The sequence below is a fragment of the Scyliorhinus torazame genome, chromosome 21, assembly GCF_047496885.1.
Source record: "Scyliorhinus torazame isolate Kashiwa2021f chromosome 21, sScyTor2.1, whole genome shotgun sequence".
Lineage (NCBI taxonomy): Eukaryota > Metazoa > Chordata > Chondrichthyes > Carcharhiniformes > Scyliorhinidae > Scyliorhinus > Scyliorhinus torazame.
In genome coordinates, this window is record NC_092727.1 from 66,399,436 (window position 1) to 66,417,932 (window position 18,497).

Sequence of the window (18,497 nt, forward strand, 5' to 3'; positions counted from 1 at the left end):
GGCTGGCATCCATCACCCAGAGCCCAGGGCCCAGCATCCATCACCCAGAGCCCAGTGCCCAGCATCCATCACCCAGAACCCAGTGCCCAGCATCCATCACCCAGAGCCCAGGGCCCAGCATCCAGCACCCAGAGCCCAGCGTCCAGCATCCATCACCCAGAGACGAGCATCCAGCATCCATCACCCAGAGCCCAGAGCCCAGCATCCATCAGCCAGAGCCCAGCGGCTGGCATCCATCACCCAGAGCCCAGAGCCCAGCATTCATCACCAAGAGCCCAGCGTCCAGCATCCATCACCCAGAGACGAGCATCCAGCATCCATCACCCAGAGCCCAGAGCCCAGCATCCATCAGCCAGAGCCCAGCGGCTGGCATCCATCACCCAGAGCCCAGCATCCAGCATCCATCACCCAGAGCCCAGGGCCCAGCATCCATCACCCAGAGCCCAGGGCCCAGCATCCATCACCCAGAGCCCAGGGCCCAGCATCCATCACCCAGAGCCCAGGGCCCAGCATCCATCACCCAGAGCCCAGGGCCCAGCATCCATCACCCAGAGCCCAGGGCCCAGCATCCATCACCCAGAGCCCAGGGCCCAGCATCCATCACCCAGACCCCAGGGCCCAGCATCCATCTCCCAGAGCCCAGCATCCATCACCCAGAGCCCAGCATCCATCACCCAGAGCCCAACATCCATCACCCAGAGCCCAGCATCCATCAACCAGACCCCAGCATCCATCACCCGGAGCCCAGGTCCCATCACCCCAGAACCCAGCATCCCGCATCCATCACCCAGAGCCCAGCATCCTGCCTCCATCACCCGGAGCCCAGCGTCCATCACCCAGAGCCCAGCATCCCGCATCCATCACCCAGAGCCCAGCGTCCAGCATCCATCACCCAGAGCCCAGAGGCCAGAATCCATCACCCAGAGCCCAGCGTCCCGCATCCATCACCCAGAGCCGAGCACCCAGCATCCATCACCCAGAGCCCAGGGCCCAGCATCCATTACCCAGAGCCCAGATCCCAGCATCCATCACCCAGAGCCCAGCATCCATCACCCAGAGCCCAGGGCCCAGCATCCATCACCCAGAGCCCAGCATCCATCACCCAGAGCCCAGCATTCCGCATCCATCACCCAGAGCCCAGCGTCCATCACCCAGAGCCCAGCATTCCGCATCCATCACCCAGAGACCAGCATCCATCACCCATCACCCAGAGCCCAGCATCCATCACCCAGAGCCCAGAGCCCAGCATCCATCACCCAGAGCCCAGCGTCCGGCACCATCACCCAGAGCCCAGCATCCATCACCCAGAGCCCAGCATCCATCACCCAGACCCCAGCATCCATCACCCAGAGCCCAGGGCACAGCATCCATCACCCAGAGCCCAGCATCCAGCATCCATTACCCAGAGCCCAGGGCCCAGCATCTATCACCAAGAGCCCAGGGCCCAGCATCTATAACCCAGAGCCCAGGGCCCAGCATCCATCACACAGAGCCCAGCATCCGGCATCCATCACCCAGAGCCCAGGGCCCAGAATCCATCACCCAGAGCCCAGGGCCCAGAATCCATCACCCAGAGCCCAGGGCCCAGAATCCATCACCCAGAGCCCAGGGCCCAGCATCCATCACCCAGACCCCAGCGTCCGGCATCCATCATCCAGGGCCCAGCATCCATCACCCAGAGCCGAGCATCCATCACCCAGAGCCCAGGGCCCAGCATCCATCACCCAGAGCCCAGCGGCTGGCATCCATCACCCAAAGCCAAGGGCCCAGCATCCATCACCCAGAGCCCAGCATCCATCACCCAGAGCCCAGCGGCTGGCATCCATTACCCAGAGCCCGGGGCCCAGCATCCATCATCCAGAGCCCAAGATCCAGCATCCATCACCCAGAGCCCAGGGCCCAGCATCCATCACCCAGAGCCCAGCGTCCATCACCCAGAGCCCAGGACCCAGCATCCATCACCCAGAGCACAGCGTCCCGCATCCATCACCCAGAGCCGAGCAACCAGCATCCATCACCCAGAGCCCAGACCCCAGCATCCATCACCCAGAGCCCAGGGCCCAGCGCCCATCACCCAGAGCCCAGGGCCCAGCATCCATCACCCAGAGACGAGCATCCAGCATCCATCACCCAGAGCCCAGAGCCCATCATCCATCAGCCAGAGCCCAGCGGCTGGCATCCATCACCCAGAGCCCAGCATCCATCACCCAGAGCCCAGGGCCCAGCATTCATCACCAAGAGCCCAGCGTCCAGCATCCATCACCCAGAGACGAGCATCCAGCATCCATCACCCAGAGCCCAGAGCCCAGCATCCATCAGCCAGAGCCCAGCGGCTGGCATCCATCACCCAGAGCCCAGCATCCAGCATCCATCACCCAGAGCCCAGGGCCCAGCATCCATCACCCAGAGCCCAGGGCCCAGCATCCATCACCCAGAGCCCAGGGCCCAGCATCCATCACCCAGAGCCCAGGGCCCAGCATCCATCACCCAGAGCCCAGGGCCCAGCATCCATCACCCAGAGCCCAGGGCCCAGCATCCATCACCCAGACCCCAGGGCCCAGCATCCATCACCCAGAGCCCAGCATCCATCACCCAGAGCCCAGCATCCATCACCCAGAGCCCAACATCCATCACCCAGAGCCCAGCATCCATCAACCAGACCCCAGCATCCATCACCCGGAGCCCAGGTCCCATCACCCCAGAACCCAGCATCCCGCATCCATCACCCAGAGCCCAGCATCCTGCCTCCATCACCCGGAGCCCAGCGTCCATCACCCAGAGCCCAGCATCCCGCATCCATCACCCAGAGCCCAGCGTCCAGCATCCATCACCCAGAGCCCAGAGGCCAGAATCCATCACCCAGAGCCCAGCGTCCCGCATCCATCACCCAGAGCCGAGCACCCAGCATCCATCACCCAGAGCCCAGGGCCCAGCATCCATTACCCAGAGCCCAGATCCCAGCATCCATCACCCAGAGCCCAGGGCCCAGCATCCATCACCCAGAGCCCAGCATCCAGCACCCAGAGCCCAGCATTCCGCAACCATCACCCAGAGACCAGCATCCATCACCCATCACCCAGAGCCCAGCATCCATCACCCAGAGCCCAGAGCCCAGCATCCATCACCCAGAGCCCAGAGCCCAGCATCCATCACCCAGAGCCCAGCGTCCGGCATCCATCACCCAGAGCCCAGCATCCAGCATCCATCACCCAGAGCCCAGGGCCCAGCACCATCACCCAGAGCCCAGCATCCATCACCCAGAGCCCAGCATCCATCACCCAGACCCCAGCATCCATCACCCAGAGCCCAGGGCACAGCATCCATCACCCAGAGCCCAGCATCCATCACCCAGAGCCCAGCGGCTGGCATCCATCACCCAGAGCACGGGGCCCAGCATCCATCATCCAGAGCCCAAGATCCAGCATCCATCACCCAGAGCCCAGGTCCCAGCATCCATCACCCAGAGCCCAGCGTCCATCACCCAGAGCCCAGGACCCAGCATCCATCACCCAGAGCACAGCGTCCCGCATCCATCACCCAGAGCCGAGCAACCAGCATCCATCACCCAGAGCCCAGACCCCAGCATCCATCAGCCAGAGCCCAGCGCCCATCACCCAGAGCCCAGGGCCCAGCATCCATCACCCAGAGCCCAGCATCCATCACCCAGAGCCCAGCATCCATCACCCAGAGCCCAGGGCCCAGCATCCATCACACAGAGCCCAGGGCCCAGTATACATCACCCAGAGCCCAGCATCCATAACCGAGAGCCCAGGGCCCAGCATCCATCACCCAGAGCCCAGCGTCCGGCATCCATCACCCAGAGCCCAGCATCCGGCATCCATCACCCAGAGCCCAGGGCCCAGCATCCATCACCCAGAGCCCTTGGCCCAGCATTCATCACCCAGACCCCAGGGCCCAGAATCCATCACCCAGAGCCCAGGGCCCAGCATCCATCACCCAGAGCCCAGGGCCCAGCATCCATCACCCAGACCCCAGCATCCATCACCCAGACCCCAGCATCCATCACCCAGAGCCCAGGGCCCAGCATCCATCACCCAGACCCCAGCATCCATCACCCAGACCCCAGCATCCATCACCCAGACCCCAGCATCCATCACCCAGAGCCCAGCGTCCGGCATCCATCACCCAGAGCCCAGCGTCCGGCATCCATCACCCAGAGCCCAGCATCCAGAATCCATCACCCAGAGCCCAGGGCCCTGCATCCATCACCCAGAGCCCAGGGCCCAGAGCACAGCGTCTGGCATCCATCACCCTGAGCCCAGGGCCCATAACCCAGAGCCCAGGGCCCATCACCCAGAGCCCAGCATCCATCACCCAGAGCCCAGCATCCATCACCCAGAGCCCAGGGCCCATAACCCAGAGCCCAGCGTCCATCACCCAGAGCCCAGCATCCCGCATCCATCACCCAGAGACCAGCATCCAGCATCCATCACCCAGAGCCCAGGGCCCATCACCCAGAACCCAGAGCCCAGAGCCCAGCATCCATCACCCAAAGCCCAGCGTCCAGCATCCATCACCCAGAGCCCAGAGCCCAGCATCCATCACCCAGAGCCCAGCGTCCGGCATCCATCACCCAGAGCCCAGGGCCCAGCACCATCACCCAGAGCCCAGCATCCATCACCCAGAGCCCAGCATCCATCACCCAGACCCCAGCATCCAGCATCCATTACCCAGAGCCCAGGGCCCAGCATCTATAACCCAGAGCCCAGGGCCCAGCATCCATCACCCAGAGCCCAGCGTCCGGCATCCATCAAACAGAGCCCAGCATCCGGCATCCATCACCCAGAGCCCAGGGCCCAGCATCCATCACCCAGAGCCCAGGGCCCAGAATCCATCACCCAGAGCCCAGGGCCCAGCATCCATCACCCAGACCCCAGCGTCCGGCATCCATCACCCAGAGCCCAGCATCCATCAGCCAGAGCCCAGAGGCTGGCATCCATCACCCAGAGCCCAGGGCCCAGCATCCATCACCCAGAGCCCAGCGGCTGGCATCCATCACCCAGAGCCCAGGGCCCAGCATCCATCACCCAGAGCCCAGCATCCATCACCCAGAGCCCAGCGGCTGGCATCCATCACCCAGTGCCCGGGGCCCAGCATCCATCACCCAGAGCCCAAGATCCAGCATCCATCACCCAGAGCCCAGGGCCCAGCATCATTCACCCAGAGCCCAGCGTCTGCCATCCATCACCCAGAGCTCAGGGCCCAGCATCCATCACCCAGAGCCCAGCATCCATCACCCAGAGCCCAGGACCCAGCATCCATCACCCAGGGCCCAGCATCCATCACCCAGAGCCGAGCAACCAGCATCCATCACCCAGAGCCCAGGGCCCAGCATCCATCACCCAGAGCCCAGGGCCCAGCATCCATCACCCAGAGCCCAGGGCCCAGCATCCATCACCCAGAGCCCAGCATCCAGCATCCATCACCCAGAGCCCAGGGCCCTGCATCCATCACCCAGAGCCCAGGACCCAGCATCTGTAACCCAGAGCCCAGGGCCCAGCATCCATCACACAGAGCCCAGCGTCCGGCATCCATCACCCAGAGCCCAGGGCCCAACATCCATCACCCAGAGCCCAGCATCCAGCATCCATCACCCAGAGCCCAGGGCCCAGCATCCATCACACAGAGCCCAGCATCCAGCATCCATCACCCACAGCCCAGGGCCCAGCATCCATCACCCAGAGCCCAGCGTCCGGCATCCATCACCCAGAGCCCAGCAACCAGCATCCAGAGCCCAGCGTCCATCACCCAGAGCCCAGCGTCCGGCATCCATCAAACAGAGCCCAGCGTCCGGCATCCATCACCCAGAGCCCAGGGCCCAACATCCATCACCCAGAGCCCAGCGTCCATCACCCAGAGCCGAGCATCCAGCATCCATCACCCAGAGCCCAGGGCCCAGCATCCATCACCCAGAGCCCAAGATCGGCATCCATCAGCCAGAGCCCAGGGCCCAGCATCCAGCATCCATCACCCAGAGCCCAGCGGCTGGCATCCATCACCCAGGGACCAGGGCCCAGCATCCATCACCCAGAGCCCAGCGTCCGGCATCATCACCCAGAGCCCAGGGCCCAGCATCCATCACCCAGAGCCCAGTGCCCAGCATCCATCACCCAGAGCCCAGCGTCCATCACCCAGAGCCCAGGGCCGAGGATCCATCACCCAGAGCCCAGCGTCCCGCATCCATCACCCAGAGCCGAGCAACCAGCATCCATCACCCAGAGCCCAGACCCCAGCATCCATCACCCAGACCCCAGCGTCCGGCATCCATCACCCAGAGCCCAGCATCCGGCATCCATCACCCACAGCCCAGGGCCCAGCATCCATCACCCAGAGCCCAGGGCCCAGAATCCATCACCCAGAGCCCAGGACCCAGCATCCATCACCCAGAGCCCAGCGTCCGGCACCATCACCCAGAGCCCAGCATCCGGCATCCATCACCCACAGCCCAGGACCCAGCATCCATCACCCACAGCCCAGGGCCCAGCATCCATCACCCAGAGCCCAGGGCCCAGCATCCATCACCCAGAGCCCAGCGTCCATCACCCAGACCCCAGCATCCATCACCCAGAGCCCAGTGTCCGGCATCCATCACCCAGAGCCCAGGGCCCATCACCCAGAGCCCAGCGTCCGGCATCCATCACCCAGAGCCAGGGGCCATCACCCAGAGCCCAGGTCCCATCACCCAGAACCCAGCATCCCGCATCCATCACCCAGAGCCCAGCGTCCATCACCCAGAGCCCAGCATCCCGCATCCATCACCCAGAGCCAGGGGCCATCACCCAGAGCCCAGGTCCCATCACCCAGAGCCCAGCGTCCATCACCCAGAGCCCAGCATCCCGCATCCATCACCCAGAGCCCAGGTCCCATCACCCAGAGCCCAGCGTCCAGCATCCATCACCCAGAGCCCAGAGCCCAGCATCCATCACCCAGAGCCCAGCATCCATCACCCAGAGCCCAGAGGCCAGAATCCATCACCCAGAGCCCAGCGTCCATCACCCAGACCCCAGCATCCATCACCCAGAGCCTAGGGCCCAACATCCATCACCCAGAGCCCAGCATCCAGCATCCATCACCAAGAGCCCAGGGCCCAGCATCCATCACCTCGAGCCCAGCGTCTGGCATCCGTCACCCTGAGCCCAGGATCCCGCATCCATCACTCAGGGCGCACGGCCCACCATCCATCACCCAGTGCCCAGTCCCCACCATCCATCACCCAGAGCCCAGGGCCAAGCATCCATCACCCAGAGCCCAGCATCCATCACCCAGAGCCCAGCATCCATCACCCAGACCCCAGCATCAATCACCCAGAGCCCAGGGCCCAGCATCCATCACCCAGAGCCCAGCATCCATTACCCAGACCCCAGCATCAATCACCCAGAGCCCAGGGCCCAGCATCCATCACCCAGAGCCCAGCATCCATCACCCAGACCCCAGCATCTATCACCTAGAGCCCAGGGCCCAGCATCCATCACCCAGAGCCCAGCATCTATAAACCAGAGCCCAGGGCCCAGCATCCATCACCCAGAGCCCAGCATCCGGCATCCATCACCCAGAGCCGAGCATCCAGCATCCATCACCCAGAGCCCAGAGCCCAGCATCCATCAGCAAGAGCCCAGTGGCTGGCATCCATCACCCAGAGCCCAGGGCCCAGCATCCATCACCCTGAGCCCAGGGCCCATCACCCAGAACCCAGCATCCCGCATCCATCACCCAGAGACCAGCATCCCGCATCCATAACCCAGAGCCCAGCGTCCATCACCCAGAGCCCAGCATCCCGCATCCATCACCCAGAGACCAGCATCCATCACCCATCACCCAGAGCCCAGCATCCATCACCCAGAGCCCAGAGCCCAGCATCCACCACCCAAAGCCCAGCGTCCAGCATCCATCACCCAGAGCCCAGGGCCCAGCACCATCACCCAGAGCCCAGCATCCATCACCCAGAGCCCAGCATCCATCACCCAGACCCCAGCATCCAGCATCCATTACCCAGAGCCCAGGGCCCAGCATCTATAACCCAGAGCCCAGCATCCGGCATCCATCACCCAGAGCCCAGGGCCCAGCATCCATCACCCAGAGCCCAGCATCCGGCATCCATCACCCAGAGCTCAGGGCCCAGAATCCATCACCCAGAGCCCAGGACCCAGCATCCATCACCCAGACCCCAGCATCCGGCATCCATCACCCAGAGCCCAGCATCCATCAGCCAGAGCCCAGAGGCTGGCATCCAGCATCCATCACCCAGAGCCCAGCGGCTAGCATCCATCACCCAGAGCCCAGGGCCCTGCATCCATCACCCAGAGCCCAGCATCCATCACCCAGAGCCCTGCGGCTGGCATCCATCACCCAGAGCCCAGGGCCCAGCATCCATCACCCAGGGCCCAGCATCCATCACCCAGAGCCGAGCAACCAGCATCCATCACCCAGAGCCCAGGGCCCAGCATCCATCACCCAGAGCCCAGGGCCCAGCATCCATCACCCAGAGCCCAGGGCCCAGCATCCATCACCCAGAGCCCAGCATCCAGCATCCATCACCCAGAGCCCAGGGCCCTGCATCCATCACCCAGAGCCCAGGACCCAGCATCTGTAACCCAGAGCCCAGGGCCCAGCATCCATCACACAGAGCCCAGCGTCCGGCATCCATCACCCAGAGCCCAGGGCCCAACATCCATCACCCAGAGCCCAGCATCCAGCATCCATCACCCAGAGCCCAGGGCCCAGCATCCATCACACAGAGCCCAGCATCCAGCATCCATCACCCACAGCCCAGGGCCCAGCATCCATCACCCAGAGCCCAGCGTCCGGCATCCATCACCCAGAGCCCAGCAACCAGCATCCAGAGCCCAGCGTCCATCACCCAGAGCCCAGCGTCCGGCATCCATCAAACAGAGCCCAGCGTCCGGCATCCATCACCCAGAGCCCAGGGCCCAACATCCATCACCCAGAGCCCAGCGTCCATCACCCAGAGCCGAGCATCCAGCATCCATCACCCAGAGCCCAGGGCCCAGCATCCATCACCCAGAGCCCAAGATCGGCATCCATCAGCCAGAGCCCAGGGCCCAGCATCCAGCATCCATCACCCAGAGCCCAGCGGCTGGCATCCATCACCCAGGGACCAGGGCCCAGCATCCATCACCCAGAGCCCAGCGTCCGGCATCATCACCCAGAGCCCAGGGCCCAGCATCCATCACCCAGAGCCCAGTGCCCAGCATCCATCACCCAGAGCCCAGCGTCCATCACCCAGAGCCCAGGGCCGAGGATCCATCACCCAGAGCCCAGCGTCCCGCATCCATCACCCAGAGCCGAGCAACCAGCATCCATCACCCAGAGCCCAGACCCCAGCATCCATCACCCAGACCCCAGCGTCCGGCATCCATCACCCAGAGCCCAGCATCCGGCATCCATCACCCACAGCCCAGGGCCCAGCATCCATCACCCAGAGCCCAGGGCCCAGAATCCATCACCCAGAGCCCAGGACCCAGCATCCATCACCCAGAGCCCAGCGTCCGGCACCATCACCCAGAGCCCAGCATCCGGCATCCATCACCCACAGCCCAGGACCCAGCATCCATCACCCACAGCCCAGGGCCCAGCATCCATCACCCAGAGCCCAGGGCCCAGCATCCATCACCCAGAGCCCAGCGTCCATCACCCAGACCCCAGCATCCATCACCCAGAGCCCAGTGTCCGGCATCCATCACCCAGAGCCCAGGGCCCATCACCCAGAGCCCAGCGTCCGGCATCCATCACCCAGAGCCAGGGGCCATCACCCAGAGCCCAGGTCCCATCACCCAGAACCCAGCATCCCGCATCCATCACCCAGAGCCCAGCGTCCATCACCCAGAGCCCAGCATCCCGCATCCATCACCCAGAGCCAGGGGCCATCACCCAGAGCCCAGGTCCCATCACCCAGAGCCCAGCGTCCATCACCCAGAGCCCAGCATCCCGCATCCATCACCCAGAGCCCAGGTCCCATCACCCAGAGCCCAGCGTCCAGCATCCATCACCCAGAGCCCAGAGCCCAGCATCCATCACCCAGAGCCCAGCATCCATCACCCAGAGCCCAGAGGCCAGAATCCATCACCCAGAGCCCAGCGTCCATCACCCAGACCCCAGCATCCATCACCCAGAGCCTAGGGCCCAACATCCATCACCCAGAGCCCAGCATCCAGCATCCATCACCAAGAGCCCAGGGCCCAGCATCCATCACCTCGAGCCCAGCGTCTGGCATCCGTCACCCTGAGCCCAGGATCCCGCATCCATCACTCAGGGCGCACGGCCCACCATCCATCACCCAGTGCCCAGTCCCCACCATCCATCACCCAGAGCCCAGGGCCAAGCATCCATCACCCAGAGCCCAGCATCCATCACCCAGAGCCCAGCATCCATCACCCAGACCCCAGCATCAATCACCCAGAGCCCAGGGCCCAGCATCCATCACCCAGAGCCCAGCATCCATTACCCAGACCCCAGCATCAATCACCCAGAGCCCAGGGCCCAGCATCCATCACCCAGAGCCCAGCATCCATCACCCAGACCCCAGCATCTATCACCTAGAGCCCAGGGCCCAGCATCCATCACCCAGAGCCCAGCATCTATAAACCAGAGCCCAGGGCCCAGCATCCATCACCCAGAGCCCAGCATCCGGCATCCATCACCCAGAGCCGAGCATCCAGCATCCATCACCCAGAGCCCAGAGCCCAGCATCCATCAGCAAGAGCCCAGTGGCTGGCATCCATCACCCAGAGCCCAGGGCCCAGCATCCATCACCCTGAGCCCAGGGCCCATCACCCAGAACCCAGCATCCCGCATCCATCACCCAGAGACCAGCATCCCGCATCCATAACCCAGAGCCCAGCGTCCATCACCCAGAGCCCAGCATCCCGCATCCATCACCCAGAGACCAGCATCCATCACCCATCACCCAGAGCCCAGCATCCATCACCCAGAGCCCAGAGCCCAGCATCCACCACCCAAAGCCCAGCGTCCAGCATCCATCACCCAGAGCCCAGGGCCCAGCACCATCACCCAGAGCCCAGCATCCATCACCCAGAGCCCAGCATCCATCACCCAGACCCCAGCATCCAGCATCCATTACCCAGAGCCCAGGGCCCAGCATCTATAACCCAGAGCCCAGCATCCGGCATCCATCACCCAGAGCCCAGGGCCCAGCATCCATCACCCAGAGCCCAGCATCCGGCATCCATCACCCAGAGCTCAGGGCCCAGAATCCATCACCCAGAGCCCAGGACCCAGCATCCATCACCCAGACCCCAGCATCCGGCATCCATCACCCAGAGCCCAGCATCCATCAGCCAGAGCCCAGAGGCTGGCATCCAGCATCCATCACCCAGAGCCCAGCGGCTAGCATCCATCACCCAGAGCCCAGGGCCCTGCATCCATCACCCAGAGCCCAGCATCCATCACCCAGAGCCCTGCGGCTGGCATCCATCACCCAGTGCCCGGGGACCAGCATCCATCACCCAGAGCCCAAGATCCAGCATCCATCACTCAGAGCCCAGGGCCCAGCATCATTCACCCAGAGCCCAGCATCTGCCATCCATCACCCAGAGCTCAGGGCCCAGCATCCATCACCCAGAGCCCAGCATCCATCACCCAGAGCCCAGGACCCAGCCTCCATCACCCAGGGCCCAGCATCCATCACCCAGAGCCGAGCAACCAGCATCCATCACCCAGAGCCCAGGGCCCAGCATCCATCACCCAGAGCCCAGCATCCAGCATTCATCACCCAGAGCCCAGAATCCATCACCCAGAGCCCAGGGCCCAGCATCCATCACCCAGAGCCCAGGGCCCAGCATCCATCACCCAGAGCCCAGGGCCCAGCATCCATCACCCAGAGCCCAGGGCCCAGAATCCATCACCCAGAGCCCAGGGCCCAGCATCCATCACCCAGAGCCCAGGGCCCAGCATCCATCACCCAGAGCCCAGGGCCCAGAATCCATCACCCAGAGCCCAGGGCCCAGCATCCATCACCCAGAGCCCAGGACCCAGCATCTGTAACCCAGAGCCCAGGGCCCAGCATCCATCACACAGAGCCCAGCGTCCGGCATCCATCACCCAGAGCCCAGGGCCCAACATCCATCACCCAGAGCCCAGCAGCCAGCATCCATCACCCAGAGCCCAGCGTCCGGCATCCATCACCCAGAGCCCAGCATCCAGCACCCATCACCCAGAGCCCAGGGCCCAGCATCCATCACCCAGAGCCCAAGGCCCAGCATCCATCACCCAGAGCCCAGGGCCCAGCATCCATCACCCAGAGCCCAGCATCCAGCGTCCATCACCCAGGGCCCAGCATCCATCACCCAGAGCCCAGGGCCCAACATCCATCACCCAGAGCCCAGCGTCCATCACCCAGAGCCGAGCATCCAGCATCCATCACCCAGAGCCCAGGGCCCAGCATCCATCACCCAGAGCCCAGGGCCCAGCATCCATCACCCAGAGCCCAGCGTCCGGCACCATCACCCAGAGCCCAGGGCCCAGCATCCATCACCCAGAGCCCAGCGTCCGGCACCATCACCCAGAGCCCAGGACCCAGCATCCATCACCCAGAGCCAAGCATCCATCACCCAGAGCCCAGGGCCCATCACCCAGAGCCCAGCGTCCCATCACCCAGAGCCCAGCATCCCGCATCCATCACCCAGAGCCCAGGGCCCATCACCCAGAGCCCAGCGTCCATCACCCAGACCCCAGCATCCATCACCCAGAGCCTAGGGCCCAACATCCATCACCCAGAGCCCAGCATCCAGCATCCATCACCAAGAGCCCAGGGCCCAGCATCCATCACCTCGAGCCCAGCGTCTGGCATCCGTCACCCTGAGCCCAGGATCCCGCATCCATCACTCAGGGCGCACGGCCCACCATCCATCACCCAGTGCCCAGTCCCCACCATCCATCACCCAGAGCCCAGGGCCAAGCATCCATCACCCAGAGCCCAGCATCCATCACCCAGAGCCCAGCATCCATCACCCAGACCCCAGCATCAATCACCCAGAGCCCAGGGCCCAGCATCCATCACCCAGAGCCCAGCATCCATTACCCAGACCCCAGCATCAATCACCCAGAGCCCAGGGCCCAGCATCCATCACCCAGAGCCCAGCATCCATCACCCAGACCCCAGCATCTATCACCTAGAGCCCAGGGCCCAGCATCCATCACCCAGAGCCCAGCATCTATAAACCAGAGCCCAGGGCCCAGCATCCATCACCCAGAGCCCAGCATCCGGCATCCATCACCCAGAGCCGAGCATCCAGCATCCATCACCCAGAGCCCAGAGCCCAGCATCCAGCGTCCATCACCCAGGGCCCAGCATCCATCACCCAGAGCCCAGGGCCCAACATCCATCACCCAGAGCCCAGCGTCCATCACCCAGAGCCGAGCATCCAGCATCCATCACCCAGAGCCCAGGGCCCAGCATCCATCACCCAGAGCCCAGGGCCCAGCATCCATCACCCAGAGCCCAGCGTCCGGCACCATCACCCAGAGCCCAGGGCCCAGCATCCATCACCCAGAGCCCAGCGTCCGGCACCATCACCCAGAGCCCAGGACCCAGCATCCATCACCCAGAGCCAAGCATCCATCACCCAGAGCCCAGGGCCCATCACCCAGAGCCCAGCGTCCCATCACCCAGAGCCCAGCATCCCGCATCCATCACCCAGAGCCCAGGGCCCATCACCCAGAGCCCAGCGTCCATCACCCAGACCCCAGCATCCATCACCCAGAGCCTAGGGCCCAACATCCATCACCCAGAGCCCAGCATCCAGCATCCATCACCAAGAGCCCAGGGCCCAGCATCCATCACCTCGAGCCCAGCGTCTGGCATCCGTCACCCTGAGCCCAGGATCCCGCATCCATCACTCAGGGCGCACGGCCCACCATCCATCACCCAGTGCCCAGTCCCCACCATCCATCACCCAGAGCCCAGGGCCAAGCATCCATCACCCAGAGCCCAGCATCCATCACCCAGAGCCCAGCATCCATCACCCAGACCCCAGCATCAATCACCCAGAGCCCAGGGCCCAGCATCCATCACCCAGAGCCCAGCATCCATTACCCAGACCCCAGCATCAATCACCCAGAGCCCAGGGCCCAGCATCCATCACCCAGAGCCCAGCATCCATCACCCAGACCCCAGCATCTATCACCTAGAGCCCAGGGCCCAGCATCCATCACCCAGAGCCCAGCATCTATAAACCAGAGCCCAGGGCCCAGCATCCATCACCCAGAGCCCAGCATCCGGCATCCATCACCCAGAGCCGAGCATCCAGCATCCATCACCCAGAGCCCAGAGCCCAGCATCCATCAGCAAGAGCCCAGTGGCTGGCATCCATCACCCAGAGCCCAGGGCCCAGCATCCATCACCCTGAGCCCAGGGCCCATCACCCAGAACCCAGCATCCCGCATCCATCACCCAGAGACCAGCATCCCGCATCCATAACCCAGAGCCCAGCGTCCATCACCCAGAGCCCAGCATCCCGCATCCATCACCCAGAGACCAGCATCCATCACCCATCACCCAGAGCCCAGCATCCATCACCCAGAGCCCAGAGCCCAGCATCCACCACCCAAAGCCCAGCGTCCAGCATCCATCACCCAGAGCCCAGGGCCCAGCACCATCACCCAGAGCCCAGCATCCATCACCCAGAGCCCAGCATCCATCACCCAGACCCCAGCATCCAGCATCCATTACCCAGAGCCCAGGGCCCAGCATCTATAACCCAGAGCCCAGCATCCGGCATCCATCACCCAGAGCCCAGGGCCCAGCATCCATCACCCAGAGCCCAGCATCCGGCATCCATCACCCAGAGCTCAGGGCCCAGAATCCATCACCCAGAGCCCAGGACCCAGCATCCATCACCCAGACCCCAGCATCCGGCATCCATCACCCAGAGCCCAGCATCCATCAGCCAGAGCCCAGAGGCTGGCATCCAGCATCCATCACCCAGAGCCCAGCGGCTAGCATCCATCACCCAGAGCCCAGGGCCCTGCATCCATCACCCAGAGCCCAGCATCCATCACCCAGAGCCCTGCGGCTGGCATCCATCACCCAGAGCCCAGGGCCCAGCATCCATCACCCAGGGCCCAGCATCCATCACCCAGAGCCGAGCAACCAGCATCCATCACCCAGAGCCCAGGGCCCAGCATCCATCACCCAGAGCCCAGGGCCCAGCATCCATCACCCAGAGCCCAGGGCCCAGCATCCATCACCCAGAGCCCAGCATCCAGCATCCATCACCCAGAGCCCAGGGCCCTGCATCCATCACCCAGAGCCCAGGACCCAGCATCTGTAACCCAGAGCCCAGGGCCCAGCATCCATCACACAGAGCCCAGCGTCCGGCATCCATCACCCAGAGCCCAGGGCCCAACATCCATCACCCAGAGCCCAGCATCCAGCATCCATCACCCAGAGCCCAGGGCCCAGCATCCATCACACAGAGCCCAGCATCCAGCATCCATCACCCACAGCCCAGGGCCCAGCATCCATCACCCAGAGCCCAGCGTCCGGCATCCATCACCCAGAGCCCAGCAACCAGCATCCAGAGCCCAGCGTCCATCACCCAGAGCCCAGCGTCCGGCATCCATCAAACAGAGCCCAGCGTCCGGCATCCATCACCCAGAGCCCAGGGCCCAACATCCATCACCCAGAGCCCAGCGTCCATCACCCAGAGCCGAGCATCCAGCATCCATCACCCAGAGCCCAGGGCCCAGCATCCATCACCCAGAGCCCAAGATCGGCATCCATCAGCCAGAGCCCAGGGCCCAGCATCCAGCATCCATCACCCAGAGCCCAGCGGCTGGCATCCATCACCCAGGGACCAGGGCCCAGCATCCATCACCCAGAGCCCAGCGTCCGGCATCATCACCCAGAGCCCAGGGCCCAGCATCCATCACCCAGAGCCCAGTGCCCAGCATCCATCACCCAGAGCCCAGCGTCCATCACCCAGAGCCCAGGGCCGAGGATCCATCACCCAGAGCCCAGCGTCCCGCATCCATCACCCAGAGCCGAGCAACCAGCATCCATCACCCAGAGCCCAGACCCCAGCATCCATCACCCAGACCCCAGCGTCCGGCATCCATCACCCAGAGCCCAGCATCCGGCATCCATCACCCACAGCCCAGGGCCCAGCATCCATCACCCAGAGCCCAGGGCCCAGAATCCATCACCCAGAGCCCAGGACCCAGCATCCATCACCCAGAGCCCAGCGTCCGGCACCATCACCCAGAGCCCAGCATCCGGCATCCATCACCCACAGCCCAGGACCCAGCATCCATCACCCACAGCCCAGGGCCCAGCATCCATCACCCAGAGCCCAGGGCCCAGCATCCATCACCCAGAGCCCAGCGTCCATCACCCAGACCCCAGCATCCATCACCCAGAGCCCAGGGCCCATCACCCAGAGCCCAGCGTCCGGCATCCATCACCCAGAGCCAGGGGCCATCACCCAGAGCCCAGGTCCCATCACCCAGAACCCAGCATCCCGCATCCATCACCCAGAGCCCAGCGTCCATCACCCAGAGCCCAGCATCCCGCATCCATCACCCAGAGCCAGGGGCCATCACCCAGAGCCCAGGTCCCATCACCCAGAGCCCAGCGTCCATCACCCAGAGCCCAGCATCCCGCATCCATCACCCAGAGCCCAGGTCCCATCACCCAGAGCCCAGCGTCCAGCATCCATCACCCAGAGCCCAGAGCCCAGCATCCATCACCCAGAGCCCAGCATCCATCACCCAGAGCCCAGAGGCCAGAATCCATCACCCAGAGCCCAGCGTCCATCACCCAGACCCCAGCATCCATCACCCAGAGCCTAGGGCCCAACATCCATCACCCAGAGCCCAGCATCCAGCATCCATCACCAAGAGCCCAGGGCCCAGCATCCATCACCTCGAGCCCAGCGTCTGGCATCCGTCACCCTGAGCCCAGGATCCCGCATCCATCACTCAGGGCGCACGGCCCACCATCCATCACCCAGTGCCCAGTCCCCACCATCCATCACCCAGAGCCCAGGGCCAAGCATCCATCACCCAGAGCCCAGCATCCATCACCCAGAGCCCAGCATCCATCACCCAGACCCCAGCATCAATCACCCAGAGCCCAGGGCCCAGCATCCATCACCCAGAGCCCAGCATCCATTACCCAGACCCCAGCATCAATCACCCAGAGCCCAGGGCCCAGCATCCATCACCCAGAGCCCAGCATCCATCACCCAGACCCCAGCATCTATCACCTAGAGCCCAGGGCCCAGCATCCATCACCCAGAGCCCAGCATCTATAAACCAGAGCCCAGGGCCCAGCATCCATCACCCAGAGCCCAGCATCCGGCATCCATCACCCAGAGCCGAGCATCCAGCATCCATCACCCAGAGCCCAGAGCCCAGCATCCATCAGCAAGAGCCCAGTGGCTGGCATCCATCACCCAGAGCCCAGGGCCCAGCATCCATCACCCTGAGCCCAGGGCCCATCACCCAGAACCCAGCATCCCGCATCCATCACCCAGAGACCAGCATCCCGCATCCATAACCCAGAGCCCAGCGTCCATCACCCAGAGCCCAGCATCCCGCATCCATCACCCAGAGACCAGCATCCATCACCCATCACCCAGAGCCCAGCATCCATCACCCAGAGCCCAGAGCCCAGCATCCACCACCCAAAGCCCAGCGTCCAGCATCCATCACCCAGAGCCCAGGGCCCAGCACCATCACCCAGAGCCCAGCATCCATCACCCAGAGCCCAGCATCCATCACCCAGACCCCAGCATCCAGCATCCATTACCCAGAGCCCAGGGCCCAGCATCTATAACCCAGAGCCCAGCATCCGGCATCCATCACCCAGAGCCCAGGGCCCAGCATCCATCACCCAGAGCCCAGCATCCGGCATCCATCACCCAGAGCTCAGGGCCCAGAATCCATCACCCAGAGCCCAGGACCCAGCATCCATCACCCAGACCCCAGCATCCGGCATCCATCACCCAGAGCCCAGCATCCATCAGCCAGAGCCCAGAGGCTGGCATCCAGCATCCATCACCCAGAGCCCAGCGGCTAGCATCCATCACCCAGAGCCCAGGGCCCTGCATCCATCACCCAGAGCCCAGCATCCATCACCCAGAGCCCTGCGGCTGGCATCCATCACCCAGTGCCCGGGGACCAGCATCCATCACCCAGAGCCCAAGATCCAGCATCCATCACCCAGAGCCCAGGGCCCAGCATCATTCACCCAGAGCCCAGCATCTGCCATCCATCACCCAGAGCTCAGGGCCCAGCATCCATCACCCAGAGCCCAGCATCCATCACCCAGAGCCCAGGACCCAGCCTCCATCACCCAGGGCCCAGCATCCATCACCCAGAGCCGAGCAACCAGCATCCATCACCCAGAGCCCAGGGCCCAGCATCCATCACCCAGAGCCCAGCATCCAGCATTCATCACCCAGAGCCCAGAATCCATCACCCAGAGCCCAGGGCCC

The 18,497-nt window shown here is 64.3% G+C and overlaps 1 protein-coding gene across 1 annotated transcript in view; it reads right to left on the reverse strand.

The window, feature by feature from the left end:
• The window catches only part of LOC140398329 (parathyroid hormone/parathyroid hormone-related peptide receptor-like), a 275,848-nt gene that overhangs the window by 45,868 nt on the left and 211,483 nt on the right, over positions 1 to 18,497 (reverse strand). The window lies entirely within an intron of this gene.